This window comes from Microcaecilia unicolor, chromosome 2 (genome assembly GCF_901765095.1).
Source record: "Microcaecilia unicolor chromosome 2, aMicUni1.1, whole genome shotgun sequence".
Classification (NCBI taxonomy): Eukaryota; Metazoa; Chordata; class Amphibia; order Gymnophiona; family Siphonopidae; genus Microcaecilia; species Microcaecilia unicolor.
The window spans coordinates 258,757,632-258,777,700 of NC_044032.1; the positions used below are offsets into that span (position 1 = coordinate 258,757,632).

Genomic DNA, 20,069 nt, shown 5'->3' on the forward strand with positions numbered 1-20,069 from the left:
TGGGATTTTGTCTGTGTGGTGACCCTACAGGAATACATCTCAATTCAGTCCTCGAGGTACACCTAGCTAGTCAGGATTTAAGGATATCTACACTGCATATGCATGAATAGATTTCTGAACCCACCAAGGAGACAATGAGTGCAAATCGCATAATATTCGTTGCAGATATCCTGAAAACCTGAGCAGCTGGGTGTGCCCTGAGGACTGGGTTAAGAATCACTGCTCTATGATGTGGAAAGCACTAATACCGAGCATTTTTATTTTGGGTGCCAAGGGCCTGCTTTCAAATAGGGCCAATCACTTTGCAAAATAACAACAACCCTGCAGAAAAACATTAAAAATCTATACAGCAAACTTACCAATCATAACCTAACCCACCTATAAGAAGATAGTGCTATAAGTATTACATTGGACCCTAGAGCACCCATATACCTACTACTGAGAAACTAGAACAAGCTGAAATATTCCTACACAGACACTACATGCTAACACCCGGGTGGGCAACTATGGTCTTCAAGGTCCATTTCAAGATTTCCACAATGAATATGCATGAGATTGATTTGCATGTACTGTTTCCAATGTATGCAAATAGATCTCAAGAATATTAATTGTAGAAATCTTGAAAACCAGACTGGGTTGTGGCCCTTGAGAACCGTCGTTGCCCACTTCGGTGCTAGCAAAATCCTTCACCTCAGTCACACACACAGAGCATGGACAGATCTTCACCTGGAACAAAACAGGGGGACCACAAAAAACATACATACAAAAACTGAAATGAAGACCCTTCTTCCTCTCTGCCCAAGAAAGCCAGACTCTATAAATAGTGCAAATAGTGGTAAAAGAGAAACATAAATTTATTTTCTCCTGTACTTTGCAAAATACCAAAACAGAAAAAAAATGCACATTTCCCAAAGCAGACATATCGCAATCCTTAAAGAGTAATAAATAATATTTGTCTTTTCTACCTTTGTTGTCTGGGCATTTTATTTTTCTAATTCTGCTGGTCTCAGTCTCTTTCCCACTTTCCTTGAGTCAGTCTTCTCTTACATTCTTTTCCAGGTTTGTCTTTCCATTTCTTCTCTTTTCTTCTTTTCCTTCTCAACATCTGTCTGCCACTGCTTTCTTCTATGTTTTTTTCCCTCACTTTTCTCTATGTTTATATCTGCCTATTTGTTTCTATCCTCATTCTCCCTTTCTTTCACCCTCTAGGCCATAGTTTCCACCTCTCAACTACCTACCAGCTTTTCCCATCTCTCTTTCATCCCCTCTCTCTTATTCTCATTGCCTCCCGTCTCTCTCCTTCCCAAGTCTCCTATGACCCACTTCATCTTTCCTTCACTCCCTAACCCCCATTTCCATTCTCTGTACTAATCCTCTCAGCCCTCGTCTACCTTACGTTTCCTCACCATCCCCAGCTCCATTCCTGTCTCTTGTTCCTTCCCTTGCCTCCAGTCATTCTTCTATCTCACACTGTAACCCATTTCCTATTATGCCTCTTCCACCATCTTTTTAACACCATTTCCACCCTCACGCAACCCCTTCAGAGACCCATCCCCTTCCTCTCATACCCCTCCCATCCCTTTTAAATGCCTCTCATCCTCTCCCCAGTCTTCCAGGTCATTCATACCTGACTGAACATTTCCCCCACTCCATCCCCTTCTCTTACCCCCTATTTCACACCCTTGCTCATTTTTCAATCCACCAACACACCCCTACTCATAACTACCATTCCCAAATCTCAATATCCCCTTGAAATTCACACTCCATCTCTTCCATCCCTAATTCCCTGCTCTGTCCCCCCCCCCACCAACACTTTCTCACTCAATCAAAGTCCTAGTCATTTTCTGTTCCCCTTCTCCCTTCTCCAACCCCCTAATCCCATTCACCTTGTGCTCTATTCCCTTCCCTGGTCCCATCTTTAGCTCTATTCCCCTTCTCCTCCCCACCCCCACGAGTGCCATCCATTTTCTGCTCTGTTCTTCCGTACTCTGCCCCCAGTACCGTTCATCTTCTGCTTTTTCTAGGGTCTTCTGCCTAGTTGACATTTTCTTTCTCTCCGTGTCCATCTTCATTGCCTCTGTGGCTCTATCTTTCATGTAAAGCATGTGTCACTATCCCCCTCCCCATGTTCAGCATCATGCATTCTTCCCTTCTCCCTTTCTCTTGCACCCCACCTCAAGACCAGCATTTCTACCTCTCCCCCATCTCTCTCTCTTTCTCTCCCCTACCCTGTTCGCAAGGTACTCCATATCTCTCCCCCCCCCCTTACCCTACCCCCAAGGTCCTGCATCTCTCTCTCTCTCTCTCTCCCACCCTGTCCCCAAGGTACTCCATCTCTCTGTCCCTTACCCTGACCCCAAGGCACTCTATCTCTCTCTCTATCCCCACCCCCACCCCGTGGGTAGCTGCATCTCTCCTCATGTGAAATCTCCCATCTCCCTTCCTCTCCAGTTTAGCATTCTCCACCCCCACCCCCGGTCTGCTATCTCTCCCCCTCCCTTCCCGTACCTAGTACACTGTCTGTCATTTTTACCCTTCTTCCCACTCCCTTGTTATCTGGTATCTATCTCTTCCTTCCTTCCATCCTTCCTTCCTTCCTTCTTGTCCTTCAGCAGTGGCTGTCAGCAGAATCATAGATACAGCAAGCTGCCTCCAGTTGACCCCAGAAGCGTGCCCTCTGCTGTGTCTCACCTTCTCTGACACAACTTCCTATGTCTGAATAGGTGGGACACAGGTGAGGGAATGCTTCCGGGGCCAGATGGAGGCAGCTTGCTTTCTTTATTGATGCTGCCGGCAGCATCTGAACAGTGAACCTGGTGTGTGTGTGTCTGTCTTCAGGCAGCAGCAATCAGACACAAGTTTAGACCCCCCTCATCCCTCCCTACCTCCCTCCTGCCTCCCTCTCCCCCTCCCCCACACATATTTTTTATTATTTGTTACATTTATACCCCACATTTTCCCACCTATTTGCAGGCTCAATGTGGCTTACAAGGTATTGTAAAGGCGTTTTCCATTATGGTTGATAACAAATACAAGATTGTGTAGTGGTTGCATGAGGTAGAAGTGAATCAGGCGACATGGGGTCGGGGGGACAGGGATAGTGAGTTGTCCAGTACGGTCTTTGGTTGTGTTGTGTTGCTTGGTGTGGGGATTTATGTTGGATCGGCGGGATAAGCTTTTTTGAAGAGGTGGGTTTTTAATGATTTCCTGAAGTTTAGGTGGTCTTGTATTGTTTTCACTGCATACGGGAGTCCATTCCATAGTTGTGCACTTAAGCAGGAGAAGTTAGATGCATGAGTTGTTTTGTATTTTAGCCCTTTACAGTTTGGGTAATGTAGGTTTAGGTATGATCGTGCTGATCTGAGTCTGTTTCTAGTTGGTAGATCAATGAGGTCTGTCATGTATCCTGGGACTATGCCGTAAATGATTTTATGGACAATCCGTTCTTTGATTGGGAGCCAGTGCAGCTCTTCTCGAAGGGGTTTAGCGCTTTCGAATCGTGTTTTACCATATATCAGTCACATAGACACAGGTGTTCTTAGCACCAGGAAGGCTGAATGTGAGGAGAGAGCAGGCCCAGGCTGTGCAAGGGTATAAGGCACCCCAGATGACTTCCCCCCACATCCCTTCACACACCCCCTCCCCAGATTTTTACAATGAAACCTAATCATGACATTCAAACACCACACCTCCCAAAACAATCCTGTAAAAATGCATAATTGACAAGTACAGTCTCGATTATCCGACATAAACAGGACCAATCTGTTGTCGGAGAAGTGAAAAGTCAGATAATTCGAAAAAAAAACCTGCATAAACCCCTCAAACAATACATAAACAAAGGCATACCTTTCCAGATTTTCAAAAATTGTTCTAAAATAAAGATTCTTAATAGAAATAAAAGCGATGATGCCACTGGGGGGTCTGCGGATATACTGGATGGTCGGATTAGCGAAGGTCGGACAATTGAGACTGTACTGTATTAAACTTTGTTTTACATACACATTTCTTCAACCAAACACAAAGGCAATTTCCAAAATGGCTACTTTAAAAACTGCTCATCTTCCTGATGCCAAAAGGTACACAATAATGCTTTGTTGTGTTGAGATCAGGATCTATTGCTCTGCATTCACTTCAGTTGCTCTCACTGTCGCTCCCCTCCCACTGAAGCTGCTGCACTAGGCAGCTACTTAGTCTGCCTAATGGTTACGCCAGCCCTGTACAGACCCTGCACAAACTCTAAAGACAGGAAGTGCTTTGACTGTCATCCTTTGCCAGAGTCTGAGATGGGCTGTGACCTGATGCATTGCAGCACGACTGCCTTGTCTGCCTTGAATTTTTTTTCAGTTTGGACTTGCGAGCTGCTACTTCAAGTGGTGAAGCTCTGCTCCGACATGATATCTAGGCACAACCTGCCCCTTTAAATTGGATGTGGGGTAACTTAGTTGGTTCCAAGAGACTTGAAGGAACCTGTCTCCTGGTCAGTTTTTTTTTTCCTTTCATTGGGAGCTAAGGTTTGGCTTCATCTAGACTTAGTCAATTTTGGGGAGAGGAGGGAGTGGGAGAAGGGCTTGGGGGTGGGGAATGGGTTTCTTTCTATATTAATAAGGAAATGATGACTATCTAGTTTTATCTTCTCTAGACAAATGTAGTCCTATCTGTGTTTGGTAATACTGTTATCCTGAACATTCAGAGTGTATTCTTGTATTGTTTATTCTATATGGTCATCCATAAAAATCGTTTCAAATGAAATTGGATGTGGGGTCAGGAGGTGCACTACCAAAAGGGTGTGTCTTGCCCTTTGGTGCAAAGCTTTGAACGCAGATATTGTAACAATTCTGATTTGATTGAGTGCTGGTCCCTTACCAATGTATTGAGCTGCTTGTTTTGTTCCCATTTTTGGAGGGGGGGGGGAGGAATATGGGTCATGCCCATGCACCTGGAATGTAAGTTCAAACAGTCAGAGAAGTTACTGTCTGCACTCTGCAGTTAAGCAAGTTGGGTTAGCAGCTCATGAACCTGTTCAAGCCTGCTCATTTAGTCTTACCAATGTGTGTTCCTTAGGGGAAAAATATGGCATTTCATTAAGGATTTTGGTGAGTTTTCTTTAGACTTATGTTTAACAAACTTGGGGAAAGAGAAGATTGTTAATTGATGCTTTTTCTTCGTACTGGGAATTTCATTATGTAAGGATGGAATAAAAAGGAGCAGAGATTGCATTTTTTTAAAATGTTTCATGACCTACAGAGTTAAGCAGTCAGTGCCAGGCTGTGAAGGGGCTTTTTACTCGCCTTAGCCACACCTAAGTTGTTGGGTCTGTTGGTGGTTTATACAGCTCCTTCTTGTGTATCATCAACTCAGTCCTTAATGGAGTTCATTTATCCAGCAGGTCTGAGTAATTATTTGTCCTGGGAGATTCGTTTTCTCCAAGATGTTCAAGGTGAGGATGAAAAAAATTTCTTTCAGGTCATGAAAGATTCATCACTTGTTCAGATGGTTCACTCAGCCATCCATCTGAAGGGTAATACCCTGGATTTGATTTTTTTTTCCAATAGGAAATGCAGATAATCTCAATACCTTGGTCACATCATTAGATCACACTCCTATTTGATTTAAATTGGGGGCAGGGTGCAAGAGATTCAGAAAAACTCATCAAGATTGGAAGTTACGACACTGCTTTGATTTGCCAGTCCTTGTGTCAAAACTTCAAACTTGAGTGCATCCTCTTTGGACTTAGGACGTGCTCTCTTTTCAGTTATAGGCCCATTACAATGGATATATGTTGCCACATCATCTCAGATTACAAACCTCCCAACAACAATTCAAGGCAGATCTTTAAACATTCCTTTTTACTGAAGCAATCTCATAATATGAGTAGTTTCTCTCCACAATTTCCCAAGGTTGTCGCTGTAAGGTGAAGAACACAGATGATCCCTATTGTGTTGGCCCCTCCCCTCTGTCCTATTGAATACTGTAGTTCATCTCCACCTTTCCTTTCTAGTCTGTTATATCGTATTTCCCTCTTTTTCCCCTGTATTAGTGTTGTAAGCCGCTCAGATAGATTGTATTTGATGGGCAGAGTAGTACATTCCTATTAAACTTGAAATTTGGTTGGGCAACAGAACAATTCTTATTCACATTTTAGAAACTTCTGTTCCAGTTAAAATATCTAGAATGGTAGATAGATTTCAAGGGGTTGTGCCTTTTTTTTTTAAAAACAATAAAGGCAAGTCGAGAGAACCCTTAGTGAGTTTACAGCTGCTTCCAGTCTGAAGGACATGGCACATTGTAGTTAATAAGGAGATTAGGAAGGGTCTAACAGGTTTAGGACACATTGGCTTATGTTCTCCAATTTAGCCCAGAGGTGAGGGAGATTCAGAAGGGGATTCAGAGTATTAGGAGACTTATCTTTTCTGCCTTTTCAGTTGAAATCACATTAGGATGTTGAACAAGCATTACAGTTCTAGTCATTTTATTGTAGCCTAGACACCCTACCATCAAATTTGGGTAGTGCCACAAAAACAAATACAAATGGGGATGGATGGATGGTAGACCAAGACCCGTTCTCAGAGGACTGTGTTCGTGAGGAGCTAACTAAACTAAAAGTAGACAAAGCGATGGGGCTTGATGGGATACATCCGAGGTTGCTCAAGGAACTTGGAGAAGTTCTGGTGGCTCTGCCAACCGACCTCTTCAATGCTTCCTTAGAGTCCAGAGTGGTCCCGGACTCCCGGAGGACTGGAGAAGAGCAGATGTGGTCCCTTTGCACAAGAGTGGAAGTAAGGAGGAGGTTGGGAATTACAGACCTATCAGTCTGACCTCGGTCTAGCTCCATCTCTACCTATTTCAAATCTATGCTGAAAACCCACCTTTTCACTGCAGCTTTTAGCTCCTAGCCACAATTGCCCTCCCCTTGTCCCTTCCTCCCTTCTCACCCATTACTTCCCTCACCCGTAACTGTCTTGTTTGTCTGTATTACTTAGATTGTAAGCTCTTTTGAGCAGGGACTGTCTCTTTGTGTCAGGTGTTCAGCGCTGCGTGCGTCTGGTAGCGCTATACAAATGCTAATAATAATAATAATAATAAAGTAATGGAAACGCTTCTAAAGTAGAGGATTGTGAGGTTTCTCAAACTGAATGGAATGCAGGACCCGAGGCAGCATGGCTTCACTAGAGGCAGGTCGTGTCAGACAAATTTGATTGATTTCTTCGACTGGGTGACCAAACAGCTGGACATGAGAGGGGTGCTAGATGTGGTGTACCTAGATTTCAAAGCTTTCGACACGGTTCCTTCACAGGCAACTCATAAATAAACTGAATACCCTTGGTATGGGACCTAGAGTAACTGACTGGGTTAAAACTTGTTTGAATGGAAAGAGACACAGGGTAGAGGTAAATGGAGCTTGCTCTGTAGATAGGGGGTGTTATCAGTGGAGTATTGCAGGGATCAGTCCTAGGGCCGCAGGTTCACCTCCAAATATTTGTGATGTGGGTTACTTTACTGAAACGTAAATATAATTTAAAGAGAGGAGAAACAGCAAAAGAGTACTCACTCCAATCTGAAATAACTTAAAAAAAAAAAAGTTAGTGTGGAAAATTTCTTTAATTTGATGCACCCTCTAAGCATTGAGGGTTTGGTGATAATGAGAGGTGTGAGTGAATGCAAGAGCTGGAAATAAAGCCAGCCTTTAATAGGGTTTAATATTTAATTTGTGAGCATGCCTGCCACTTCTCTCTTTCCAGTCTCTCACATGAAAAAAAAAAAAAACGCTTCCTGGGACAGCTTATTAAAAGTGTCATTTCTAATTCTTCCGCTGGCAAAAGGATGGTGGAGAAATGTCAGACTAACACCAGAAAAAAGCGAGAGGGGCAAGGCGAAGAGAGGGAGAAGTAGTGAGCTACTATCTCTTCCCTACCTCTTCAAAGCAGAACTTCTCCAGAGGAATAAAATACACACAGAAACAGTGAGTCCAAGACAACCTCATGCACAAGAGGGAGTGTTGCAGGACAAAGAGGAAGGTGCACTGCCAGGGAGGTGGAAGGGGAGGGAGCAAGGGGGGAAAAATTCCCCAGACCCAGGCTTCCAAGGGGGGCCCGGCACCGGGGACTCTCTCTCTCTCTCTCTCCCTCTCTCCTGACAGGACCCGGGTGATCACGTCCCGACAGAAGCAGAAGAGAGAAAACTCCGGCACTGGGCCCCCCTTGGAGGCTGGGGAGGACCTGGAGGAGCAGACACAGCAGGCTGGTGGGGGTCCCCCCCCAGGCCCCACCAGCAGAAGAGATCTTCCTCCAGTGCTGCTCTTCTTCACTCTGCCACATTGCCTGGGCTACTTCTCCCCTCAGGACATGCATGCTTTGTTTAGAAACCGAGCATGCAGGACAGGAGAGAAAAAGCAGCCGCAGGGGCAGGCCATGCAGCAGCACAAAGAAGAGCAGCGCTGGAGGCTCTTCTGCTGGCAGGGCCTTCGGATCCCCGCCAGGCAAAGTATTTACAGTTGCAGCGGGTGGGTGGCAGCAGCAGCAGTGACGATCCTGGAAGGGGGTGGTGGCCCTGCTCCGGGCCCGGCAGAAGCAGCCCTGCCCTGGGCCCAGCTCAGTCTCTTGGCAGCCCTAGAGGGGGGCTGGGGCTGCAAGACAGAAATGAGGTGCATTGGCAGACCTACATGTGTAGATGCCACTCTCCCTACTATTCCAGTATAGCGACAAGTTATTACTTACAAGTTATTCTGGCTGAACACTTCACCAATAAATCTCTCCTTTCAATCTTTGAATGCATAGGCGGTCAGGTCAGTAAGTCACCCCACCTTATCCTCCCCAAACAGCTAAGTTAAAATCTGTAGGGTGGGGGTTAATACCTATGCCAGCAGTAAAGGAACAGTAGGAGCACTTCTGAACACAGCAGGGAAAGACCCCTTTACCATGTCTCTGGTACAGCTGGATCGGCTGACTACCCCAGTGCCTCTGTTACTGCTGGTATTATGCACACTGATACACTCCTTGAAATTATGTGCCAAAAAACTAATGCACTAATATAAACATATTAAAACAATAATATTTGCATTATTCTGGAAATACATGCAGGTACTTGGCTCCCAGTCAGCCTTGACTCCCCAGTCCAGAATCTTTCTGTTGGCCATGTGACAGTGGCGCTCAGTAGCACTAACAGAACTCCTATGTGGCAAACATAAAATAATTTGCCTAACGTTTTTTTTTTTTTGGTAGGTTGCCAAATGGTCACCAAGCTTCAAAACTGCCAGCCATTAGTTTACTGTTGAGTTACCAAACATGTTTGGGAACATGTATTATATATATTAGCTGTACCTAATGGTGAGGGCAACAGGCTGAGAACCAGGTGAACCAGGGTTCAAATCCCACTGCCCCTCAGCGCTGGCTCAGCCAATGGACCAGGTGAGACCCTGGTCCGGGGTACTGGCGCTATAGGACGCCAAGTGCCCGAGCCCATAACATCACCCGGGGCCCGTATGTTCTTCTGCTACTGGCAGCTCTCAGTTCCAGCATAAGACCCTTCTCAGCTGCTAATTTCAGCCCCAACCACAGGCCCAGTCCCCACTTGTCCACCCTCAGCTCCCGCGACAGCCCCCTTCTCATTTCTGCCATCCTGCATGCATTTTTTAAAATCTTTGAATCGACAGTGTGAAGGAAGCAGGCTGCATCGGGCCTTCCCTCACTGTGTACCACTCTCCTCTGATGTAATTTCCTGTTTCTGCAAGGGTGCCAGTGAGGGAAGGTTGGAGGCAGCATGCTTCCTTCACAGACACTGGCAATTCAGCGATTTAAAAAATGCATGCAGGGCAACAGAAAAGAGAAAGGGGCTGTCGCAGGAGCTGAGGGCAGACACCTGGGGATTGGGGGCTGCGGCTGGGCTCGAACTAGAAGCTAAAATGGGGGCATAAATGCAGGGCAGGAGGGAGAATAGGGCTGGAACTGAAACTGGGGGCTGTAAAGGAAGGTAGGTAGGATAAGGGGGCTAGGTCTTGAACTGGGGGCTGGAAAGGGGGCAGGGGAGAATGAGGAACTAAGGGCTGAAACTGGGGACTGGTGGGATAATTGGGCTGGAACTGGGAGCTGAAAAGCAGGTAGGTGGAATAATTGAACTGGAACTCGGGGCTGAAAAGGGGGGCTGGTGAGAGAAAGGGACAGGGGCTGGAACTGGAGGCAGGTGGGATAATGGGGAAAAGAGAGGAGAGAGAAGGTGCTAGATGGTGGGGGTGCTGCTTGAGAGGAGAAAAGAGCGAGAGGAGATGCTGGATGGTTAGGGGGGTGCCGTCTAAGTGGCATCAGAAACCATAGCATTGGCTTGTTCTTCTCCTCTCCCGGAGTCCGACTCTTCTTCTCCTTTCTTCTGTTCCTATTTTCCTCCTCCATGGCTCCGCCCTCCACGCTGATGCACATACATGTGATGCTGAACTGGCTGTTTCTTGCAAGGCAGGCTGGGACTGGATGACAACATCCAATCCCAGCCTGCCATGCAAGGAGGAGCAGGGACACTGAAGCATTTAAGCTGCTGCATCTACCACACTCTTTTTCTTTGGAGTTTGGAGTTCGCCACAGCCGCCTCTGCTCAGCTGCCTCTGCTGCTGGTGCCAACCCGCCGCACGTGCTGCCTGCCCGCTGCTTCCTTCCCTCCTGGGTTCCTGCTGCCAGAGGACTGCCTGTGTCTGCTGTGCTGCCTCCTGCTCCTGTACAGTGCTGCTGTGCCGACTCACTAACTCTACTGGGCCCAGCTTGCTGCTTCTGATCTGCCACTGCCACCCAGGTAAGGGGGCCAGTCACGGACCAGTCTTATAATGTTTCAGTGTGTGTGTGGGGGGGGGGGGGGAATGTGGAAGTTGAAATTGCCATTGGGGAGAGGACTGTTGGGGGAGAGAGGGCGGTATTTATGGAAGTTCCTTGCTGGTGGGGAGAAGGGAGGGCAGCACTGTGGAAATTATTTGCTGCTGGGGGTGAGGGCAGGATTGATGGAGATGTTGCTGTTGGGGGAAGGGAGGGCAGACTTGCGGAAGTTGTTGTTGGGGGGGAAGGGAGGGTGGAATAGTGGAAGTTGCTGTTGGAGAGGAAGGTTTCTAGAGAGCTGGGGGGGGGGTGGTTTTTGAAAGGAAAGCACATTCCAGGGCACTAGGGTGGCAGGAAAGCGGCTGAGAAAAATAAGAGAAAATTATGTTGAGGGGGTGCTGGGACTGGCGGGAGGCAGGGCAGGAGGTGGGACCAATGGGAAACAGGGCAAGGGAGGCGCAAAAACAAAAAGTTGGTTCAGGGCACCATAACCTCTTGAGCCAGCCCTGCTGCCACTCTTTCAGATCTTGGGCAAGTTACTTAACCTTCCATTGCTTCAGGTAGAGACAGACTGTAAGCCCTCCAGGGTCCGGAAAATGCCTACTGTTCCTCAATATAACTCACGTTGAGCTACTGCTGAGAAAGTTGTGAGCTAAATCTAGATCCCAAACCAGTACTAGGCATTTCTTTGTGAAATAGTAAAAAAAAAAAAAAACTTCAAAAAGTCACTCAGGATCTATAAACCAATTGTACCATATCATAACACCACTAACTTCCAGGAGTCATACAAGGACCTATCAAGAAAAAGGTAGCACCATAAACATTGCAGTGGGCACTAGCATGAATGTACCTATAAGAAAACTAAACAAGCTGAATTAGTATAGAATGATCCTACACAGGGACATTCAATGGTAACAGAATAGCTGGCTTTTTTCACACATGCAGAACACAGATAGACCCTCACCAAGTATACAAAAAGTAACCACCAACTAAAAATAGAAATATGTAGGCAGAGGGAGGCTGTGAGCAGAGACTAGTAATGGGGGGGGGGGGGGAGGAGGGAGGGGAAGAAGTCATGGTACCAAGGTGAGTAAGAGTAGGCACAGTGAAAGAACAAACGGTGGGCCTACAAGAGTTTAGGGATTTAAAGGGAGGAATTGGATGAGGGAGGAGCTAGGGAATTAGGGTCTACTGTTATATCTTGCTTTACAACTGGAATTGTTGAGTTGGACTGTTTATGTTTTGTAAAAAAAAAATAAAAAAAAAAAACCAACTGAATAAGCCAAAAAAAAAAACAATTTAAATTGATCCTCAAAAATGCCAGACTCAGCTAATGTACAACACTAGAGAAAATGATTCATGTCCCCCTGTACTGTGCAAAATATAAAGACAGCAGATGTAACTTCCTTAAATTAACATATTCCAATCACTAAATTACAAATTAAACAAAAATTTTAAAAAAATGGAAAATACAGAGGATAACTTTTTATTGGACTAACATAATACATTTTTGATTAGCTTTTGGAGGCCAAAACCTCCTTCTTCTGCTGCTATGGTATACTGTCCAGCCCCGAAGAAAGATTTTAGCCTCTGAAAGCTAGTCAAAAAATGTACATTTATCCAATAAAAAGGTTATTTTCCATTTTTGGTTTTATGTTTATGGATTAAATTTTAGAGGGGGTTAACGTGGAGGGGCATAATCTAACCGCCGGCCAAACAGATCGCCGGCGATCTATGTTGGCGGCAGCGCTACAGCTGGCCGGAACCGTATTATCGAAAAAGATGGCCGGCCATCTTTTTTTCGATAATACGGTTTAGCCCGGCCAAATGCCGTGGAGTTCGCCGTGTTTGAGATGACCGGGTTTGTTTTTCAGCGATAATGGAAAGTTATGTTGGCCATCTCAAACCCCGACCAAATTCAAGGCATTTGGCCGTGGGAGGAGCCAGCATTTTTAGTGCACTGCCCCCCTGACATGCCAGGACACCAACCAGTCACCCTAGGGGTCACTGCGGTGGACTTCAGAAAAGCTCCCACCACGTGCATAGCTCCCTTACTTTGGGAGCTGAGCCCCCCAAACCCACTACCCACAAATGTACTGCACCCACTAAAATTGCTCCAGGGACCTGCATACAGCCTCTAGGACTTATTGCTGCTGTATAACTTTGGCACACCAGTTCACACCTGAAGACTAATCTCTCTGAAAAAGTCCTTTCTTGAAATAAGCACGTTTACTCACAGTTAACTGCAGATCAGAGGTTGTGCCCCACTGGCAAAGAGTCCCCTGATACTAAGATTAGCAGTAGGTCAAAGCTGGCACAATGGTGTACAATGCCCTCTTTCAGCACCATTGAAGGTAAGAACTACCTTCTCTAACGTGGGTAACACAGGAAAGGGAACTAAAACTGGCTTACAAAAATGGCCACTACCGCATGGACTACAACAGGAAACAAAACAGAGCACACTCTGACCCAGTTAGCAGGGGGGAAAAGCACCATGGGAGTAGAGCCCAGTACTCTACACCCACCACAATGCATTGCTAATGTGACTCTCTGCAGGGCACCTAACAGAAAAGGTGTCACACTCACCCCAGAGCCACATCGCAACCAGGGGAAGGCTGTCGGAGGATACAACACATTCTGCTGTCATGGAGGTGGGTACGGCATGTGAGGCTGGCATACAGGCTGGAAAAATGGTTTTTTGTTTTATTTTTTTAGTTTGGAAGGGGATTAGTGACCACTGGGGAGGTCATCCCCCATTCCCTCCAGTGGTCATCTGGTCAGTTGGGGCACCTTTTTGAGGCTTGGTCGTGAAAATAAAAGGACCAAGTAAAGCCGGCGAAATACTGCTTAACGCTCCTTTTTTTTTTTCCATTATCAGCGAAAGTCGGCCATCTGGTAGCCACGCCCATGCCCGCCCATGTCCCGCCTTCGCTAATCTACCGACACGCCCCCTTGAACTTTCGCCGGCGAAACAACGGGAAAGCGGCGATGCTGTCAAAAATGCTGCTTTCGATTATACCGATTTCGCCGCTTTTAAGAAATCGCCGGCCATCTCCCGATTTATGTCAGAAGATGGCCGGCAATCACTTTCGATTATAAGCTGGATAGCTACCATACTATTTTATCCTACATTAAAATTATTTTTATTTTCTATTTTGATGGTCCCAGTCTTTGGTGTCTGCTTTCCTACCTTCTCTTGCCAGGGTTTTCTGTCATTTTTCTCTCCCCTCCTGTCTTCTTCACATCCTCCATGACACTCATCTCCAATACTGATCTTTTCCTTTCAGCTTTCTTCCATTTGTCTGCCTCTGTCTACATTTCGTTCACTCTTACTATTCAGCCTTCAATTTTCCTTTTTTTTTTTTGTTTTAATTACTATGCCTACCTACAGCTTTCCAGCTTTCCTCCCCCTCTTATTTCCCAGTCTTTTACTAACTCCATCCTCTATCTCCCTCTTCTATCCAGCATCTCCCCTTTCATCCTCACCCTCCATAAACCCTCAGCTATCAACCCCCAGGAACTGCTGCTTTCTGCGGCCAGAAGCAATAAAATGAAAAAGGCACAGGGTCTACGTGCTCAGTCCCATCCCCTATAAAACAGAAGTTGACTTCAGAGCAGGCAGGACCTACACGTGCAGTTGGCACTGGTGCAGGGGCTGTGACCCTGCACTTGTTTGTTTTGCTGCTGCTGGTCTCAAGAAGCAGCAGTGGAGGTAGCTGTAGGAGGGAAATGGGGAAGATCATGGTTGGGGCTGGGGAGACTTAGCCTCCCCAAGCCTTTTAACAAGCTTGCGTATGATTTTGTTTAAGCAAAAGTGTCTGCTGGGGAGGGTCTGTCTGTCCATCTGTATACGTTGGTAGCTCATGTAGGGCTAAATGCAGGTTGCAGGAGGAGCATCAGGTGGTGCAAAAGTTCGGCCCTACCAGTCCTGGGCTTCTATTCATTGGAGAGTTACCCGAGTGAGGACTGGAAGAAAGATTGTGGAAGAGCCCAGCTCCCAGGAATAAGGGGAACTTCACAAAACCATTATGAAGATTAAGGGGTATGTTTACTAAGGCACGTTAGCATTTTTAACGCACCTATAAAGTTAAGGCACATTAAACGCTAACGCGCCAATACATTCCTATGGGCACGTTAGCGTTTGATGTGAGTTAAAAATGCTAACGTACCTATGTAAACACAGGCGCTTGTGTTTAGCTAGGACTTATTAAAATCTTTGGTACCCTGAAAGCCTTTGCCTCTATCTCTGATGTACTGTGCTGGAGCCCGAGAGGAAGATCGATAGGCTAAATAGGGATTTGGTTTGATGTCCCATCTGCCAAGAGAGGGCACTTTGGCTGGAGCACATGAAATGCAGGCGTATACATGTGACTGTTACTGCATTTACATTTTATTCTATTTGTGTGTCTATTTCCCTACAATTTAAGAAACTTAGCATAACCATTTGTGGGATCTTCTAAAGGGCAAATTTTTCCAAATTCTCACCACCCACTACAAAACAAAGGCAAGAACACAAATCTAGCAATCCCTAGAGAAGCATGCTGGCTATGCATCCCCACCAGAGCCCCAGACTAAAGCATCACAAGGCGGCACCCCAGGCCCTGCCATTAGGCAAGATTAAAAAAAAAAAAACTTTATTTTTACTTTAATAAACAATTAAACACAAAGAAGATCTTTGTACAGAAATATGCTCTGTATTAAAATTACAGACAGGAGAAAATATTCATAAGCCAGTAGACCATAATAAGGAAGAGGGAACAAACACTTCATAGGAAACTGATATTACCAAAGGGAAAGAAAAGCAAAAAGCAAAAGGTGGAGTCTCCCATGTATATCAATTTAAGATTGCCCACACCACATTCAAAATTGTGAGTCATGAAGCTCTAGAAGGCCTGTCCAAAAAGGCAAGCAATGGCACAGGCTCAAAGAAGTGATACACTGTATTATCCATTCTGATCACACCTTTACATGGAAAACATAACTTCTAGTCACATGGATAGAAATTTCTTTCTCCTCTCCCGAGTCCGGCAAGAAACATCCAGAAAAATTTGTACTTTACCACATCAGTAAGAACTCTTCGAGAACTTTCTAAAGTATAATCGCGAAATAAAGCCTTGTTGTGATTATACTTTAGAAAGGACAAGATAATTTTCATAACTTTCTGAAACTTGTTTCCTAAGCTTGCCAACTTCCAGCAGCTGAGGACCAGACATCTAAGCACCTCAGACATGACAGGATGGATGACTGGACTGCAAGATGAGTTTCAGTGGAAGGAGTGCACAGGGGCTGGTTATGTCCATTACTATAAATTGCCTTATTTTACCTACTTTCTCAGCTAGAGATGGATAAAGAGAAGCAGAAAAGGCTGCACTACATTCTCTGGATCTTTAGATAGAATAGTCTGGAACTAGAAGAGTTGAACAGCGTTCCACTTACTTTTTTCTCCCAAATGGAAATTACATGCACTGCCTCCTTGGTATGCAAATCTCTCTCATGCATATTCATTTGTGGATACCCTGAAAACCTGAAAACCTGACTGGCTGGATAGAGTGGCATATCTAGGTTGTTTGCCACCCGGGGCAGGTCACCACTGTGCCCCCCCCCCCCCCCCAAGGTGCATCACACCCTCGATCCCCACCCGCGAGGCGCATCACCCCCACCACCCTTCCTCCTAGCAAGGGGGTGCATGGAGCAGTCGCACGGCTGTCAGCTCTGCCAGGTCCCTGCCGCTCAACAGGAAATAACATCAGAGGGGGCAGGGGACTGGCGGAGCTGACAGCTGTGCGACTGCTCCATGCACCCCCTTGCTGCCTGCACCCATGGTGGACCACCTCCACACACCCAGCCAGTAGCGTGCCATTGGTATGCTATTGGCTGGGTATATCCAGAAGACTGGGCTGAAAACCCCTTTAGTGGAGATTGTAAAAGGCGGAGCACGTACTATGATTGAGGAATTGTGTAAGAGAAAGCATTATGGTTGAAAAAGATCTGCGAGTGTGATGCTAAAAGCCTATTGGTCCATTCAATGTGCAGAAAGTGTTGCGGACACTATTCATTTAAATGAGCTTCAAGGAAGGCAAAGAAAAATGAGCAACCCCTTTTCACGATTAACAATGAGGAAAGGCTGGGTACTCAAAAGAGGACTGCTGAAAGGTAAGAAGTACTCCCTTTACACCCTTTTTAGATATCAGAGTTTACTCCGGGCAGGGACTATATGATCTTTCAGGCCCCGATGCTCAAAACTCCAAGGCTGTACGGAACAGCGCTGGAAAATACCGCCACAACAGCGCACAAAAATAACTTCCTAATGCTCAGCGCTAATAATATGCAAATGATATTTGCGTTGTTAGCATTGAGCATTAGGAAATTATGCTGGGTTGTTGCTAGGGGCATGCGCACAATAGCTTTTGGAAATTGCTTTCATATCTGATTGCTGACTTGAATGATCAAAATTTCAAAGGGGAGAATATATATATATTCTCCAGTTACTGCTGTTTTGGGGGGGTTTTTTAATGAGATTTTTGCTGGGCCCTCATTTGATTTGTAGTGTACTATTATTTTAATGGCATAAATTGGGTACCGAAACAGGGTGAAGTAGAGGTCGACCAAATGATGAGCCAACTCAGGAGATGTTGCTTGAAAATCCTTTTATTCAAAGCACCAGGACAAGGACCCGACATGGGCCATGTTTCGGCAGATGGAGACGCCTGCCTCAGGGGTCATACCAGTATTCTAATAACAAAAAAATATAGTATATACTTAAAAATAACATTCTAAAATATACTAGAAACATATTAAAACTCATATTAACAATATACAAAAAAAGAATAAAGAAATAAAACCACAATTTAAAAAAAAAATGCACATTTAAATAAGTGACCAGTGGGCTACAAAAAACAAGCAAATATGTATGGACGTGAAGAAGACAGTCTCAAACATGACATAGATGAAGCAAGGGATGTGCCTGTATACAAAGAAAGCTAACTACATAAAATGAACCATGGAAGGGATATCAAAATGAGAATGCACAGATAAATGGATAAACAAGGAACCTATCTCTGTGAACTAGAACAACTGGTTGTATGGCTGGTGCAAAGGTGCTGGTAGAAACAGTAGTATCAGATGAGAAGAGGCAATTACATATTAGTATGATGCATACCCAGATAATATTGTATACATAAAAAAGGTTAAAAAAGGAAAATAAAAAAGTATGAAAAGTATAACACTAAAAAGCATGCTAGCACACATGCTACAAATATATATTAGTGCACATTCTGAAAAATAACACATATTCTAAAAAACGAGTATAAGCACAGACTAGTATGTTGCATAAACAGAGACTAAAAAGTTGTGCTAACATGTACATTGAGAAAAATACCAGCCAATGCCTCATATTATAAAATGGTTAAAAATCATCACTAGAATGATCCCTGCTAAAAAGGTAAAAAAATATGTAATAAAATAACCTCATGCAAGGTGATTTACATTAGCAAGAATCAGTACAGAAATACTAGGATGAACTAGGCCCTCACCTTAGAGTTCAGACAGAAGCAAGAGATTTTGGATGTTACAGAAATGCCAGTGAAAAGACAAGGGGTGGGGGAACAAGTACAAAGGCTCAAAAATGAGAAGGAGCTTACAGGGGGAGGGAGGAGGGAATGCTAAGCAGGGCCCATGGTTAGGTCATTAAAAAAGATCTACCCAGTTCATAGAGTTAATGGTTTTACTACACAGTTAATTCAAAGGAAAATGTTCTATCCATCAAACACTGATATTTGCCTGAAAAATGGTGACTGTCCAATGGTTCTCTTCTGTTAAAAACAAACAAATTCTCAGGAAATATAAACTACCAAAAAAACTGAAAATGAAGGTTACTATTGTGTATCTGCATACTTGAATGAATGAAATACTGGCATAAGTGCTATGATTTGCTCACAACCTCCAAACATAAATGTCCACTTTTACGCAAATTTGGCAAACACGCCTGGAGGATGCAAGAAGAATGACTGGGAACCTAGAAGAGAAGGTACAGCAGAGGTCTGGAGAACCTGAAGATAGGGCTGCCTGACTCACCAGTCACTAGTCATCTTTGACAGGAAGAGAACTTGAATAAGGAGACGGGCAAAGGCTTCTGAGATTATAAGGTTGGAAAATGAAGGAAGAGCAGAGGGCAGAAATGGGAGTGGAGAGAGTTAGAGAAGGATCAGTAAGAATGTTAATTATACGACAAGTCACACACATAACAAACCACCTATTAGATTAATCATGTTTGCACCAGAGAATTATAATAATGGGATAGAATATTAAAAAGATATTTTCATTATCCTATTGTCCTTCAGTCCCCTAAATATACACATCAGCTCTGTAAATGAACCTCACTCCGGTCTAGTAGCATCCCCCCCCCAACACACACACAGAGCTCTACCTAACCACAAGGCAGACTGGCAGTTGCCTATAGTAATAGTGTCTGACAAGCAGCTAAAAGCAGATGCAGTCAAATAAAACAGTAGATCCTGAGAACCACACAAAGATCCATCAGCACATACTTTCACCGACAGGGAGAGAGGGCAATTTTCAAATAACTCCTTTACTTTAGTAAATGGCTTTTGGAAATTGCTTTTATATCTGATTGCTGACTTGAATGATCAAAATTTCAAAGGGTAGAAAGGGAGATGGGAGCCTGAAATTTAATTGAAGGGAAGAGCACAAGGCCTAATACCCCCTTGCACTGGCCCTGACAGCACTTCTACTTTTCTATTACAACACCCCAGCCTGCCTCAGATGATCATCATTAGAGAGGCAGCAGTTCAAACTCATTAGGTTGCCATGTGTTTCCCCAGTACTGCTGCATGACCTCTGCCTAACCCCTGGCTGACCCTGCCATGACCTCTCTGAAGTCAGAGGTTCAGTATATATGGCTTTGCTGAGGGAGGTGTATAGGAGGCATAGTCAAACACTTCAGAGTAAGGAAGCCACAGGGCTACCAAATGTTCACCCTCTCCAGTACACTCTTCTCCTTTTCTATATCTACTTCCAACTCAGTGAAAACCAGTGCCTCCATGTGCAACTGCTCACTAAAGTTCCACTCATTTTATATTCCTCCCCTCTAACACAGTTAAGTCTGGTCATTGCAGGGAATCCTTGGCTGGAGACCCTGCACCAGGACCCCTTCCTAAACCCTGCAATCATGAGACCCGAATCCAGCCCCCAGGTATCAACCTTAATAATGATCATGAGGGGGGGGGGAGGGCAGGAAAACTGAACACTGCCACCGCAGAT

At 44.9% G+C, this 20,069-nt stretch overlaps 1 protein-coding gene across 1 annotated transcript in view; it reads right to left on the reverse strand.

The window, feature by feature from the left end:
- LOC115463477 (plexin-A3-like) overlaps positions 1-20,069 on the reverse strand; it is a 362,021-nt gene that overhangs the window by 283,793 nt on the left and 58,159 nt on the right.